Raw genomic sequence first — 1,944 nt, forward strand, 5'->3', positions numbered from 1 at the left:
GCTGTGTCTTTATAAGTGACAGAAGAGAAGACATAGGCAAAAATAGGAAGGCCATGTGAAGATAGGCAGAAATTGGAGTTATACCAAGGAACATTTGAAGACACCAGAAGCTGGAAGAGGCAAAGAAGGATGATCTTTTAGACCAGTGGTTCTCAACGTTCCTAATGCCGCTACCCTTTAATACAGTTCCTCATGTTGTGGTGACCCCCAATTTCATTGTTACAAATTGGACATAATTAAAGCATAGTGATTAATCACAACAATATGTAATTATATATGTGTTTTCCAATGGTCTTAGGCTGTCCCTGTGAAAGGGTCGTTCGACCCCCAAAAGGGGTCTCGACCCACAGGTTGACAACCGCTGTTCTAGACCATTCACTGCTGAATCTTGATTTTGGACTTTGGATTCCAGAATTGTAAAAGAATAAATTGCTGTTGTTTTAAGCTACCATGTTTGTGGTAATTTGTTATGGCAGCCTTAAAAAATATGTAAGAGGATATCTAAGAATATTGCTGGCCCATATGATAAGTGATTATTTAACTTAAAATAAAAACACAAAACACAGACAGTACAAGAGGCTGGTGGCTCAGTCTAGGGCTTTTCCTTGAAGGCTGCATGCTTACGTGAGAGGCCTCTGTCAGCAATGGCTGCTAGACTCTGGTTATGGATTTGGGCTCAGTTAACCACAAGGAGCCCTTTGTGGCAGACTGGGCACTCGTTGAAGTCAAGGACACAGTCTGACTAAGTGCTGTGTACCTGGCACATGGTATTTTTTGCAACATAACAAACCTGAAATCCCTCCTAAGAGGCTTAAAACAATAATATTATTAATTCATCTGCTTCATGTGACTGGGGCAATGAGACAACTAAAGTGTTTTTAAAAGTCTCACTAATGTGACTGGCAGTTTGTGCTGGCCACTAGCTGGGAACTTAGTTAGGGCTGTTGGTTGGGGGACTTGTTTCTTCTCTATTGAGCCTTTCCACATTGCTGCTTGAACTTCCTTACAGCATGGCAGCTGGATTTCAAGAAGGAATGTTCTCATAGCTGTAGATATATCTTAAGGCCCACCCTTGATAGTTACACAGCTCCACTTCTGCATTCTTTTGAACAAAACAGATCATCAGACCAGACCAAAGTCAAAGGATGGAAAGACTCCATCAAATAATGAGAGGAATGATCAAGAATTTGTGGCCATCTTTAATTTTTAATCAGCTTAAACTTTATTTTTTACCAGTGTCCCAGTGCTTGAGGATAGAACTGGTAGACTAGAAACCATCAATACCAAAGACATGATATTGAGGGGGCCAGAGACCTTTCACTCTGCTTCTTTGCATTATGGGGAACAAGGTCACAGTCTGGCCTCCTGCCAAGAAGAAGAATATAAACTTGTTATTTTAGGGGCTACACTTGAATTTCATACTTGTTTAACTTTATAGATTTTTAACAAAATCTATAGCCAATTAAAAATTACCTCAGAATGCATTGCTTTTCTTCTGAACGTCCTTGTCCCAGCTCCTTTATTGTTTAGTATTTTAGTTTCATCTTATTTATAAAACTTGTGCCCAGCCAGTGTGGCTCAGTTATTGAGCATCGACCCATGATCCAAGAGGTCACTGGTTCAAATCCCAGTAAGAGCACATGCCTGGGTTGTGAGCTCAATCCCCAGTAGGGGGTGTACAAGAGGCAGCTGATCAATGATGTTTCTCTCTCATCGAAGTTTCTCTGTATCCCTCTCCCTCTCTCTCTAAAAATCAATAAAAACATATTTTAAAAAAACAGAAACAAACAAAAAGCACAAGACAAAAAAACAAAAACATTCCAAACTGTTTGCCAAAATGACTCTACCATTTTACATTTTCAAATAGCAATGTATATGAACTGCAATTTCTCCACATCACTGCCAACACTTAGTATTGCTAATATTTTTTATTTTAAGACATTC

The 1,944-nt window shown here is 39.4% G+C and overlaps 1 non-coding gene across 1 annotated transcript; it reads right to left on the reverse strand.

Annotated features, from left to right (window-relative positions):
- Window positions 1-1,233: 1,233 nt before the first annotated feature.
- LOC139001307 (small nucleolar RNA SNORA57) lies at window positions 1,234-1,382 on the reverse strand. The gene has a single exon (XR_011469944.1). It is a non-coding gene; the product is annotated as a small nucleolar RNA SNORA57 (small nucleolar RNA).
- Window positions 1,383-1,944: the final 562 nt, after the last annotated feature.

This window comes from Myotis yumanensis, unplaced genomic scaffold (genome assembly GCF_028538775.1).
Source record: "Myotis yumanensis isolate MYYU_CA2020_CCGP unplaced genomic scaffold, mMyoYum1.0.hap1 SCAF_1, whole genome shotgun sequence".
Classification (NCBI taxonomy): Eukaryota; Metazoa; Chordata; class Mammalia; order Chiroptera; family Vespertilionidae; genus Myotis; species Myotis yumanensis.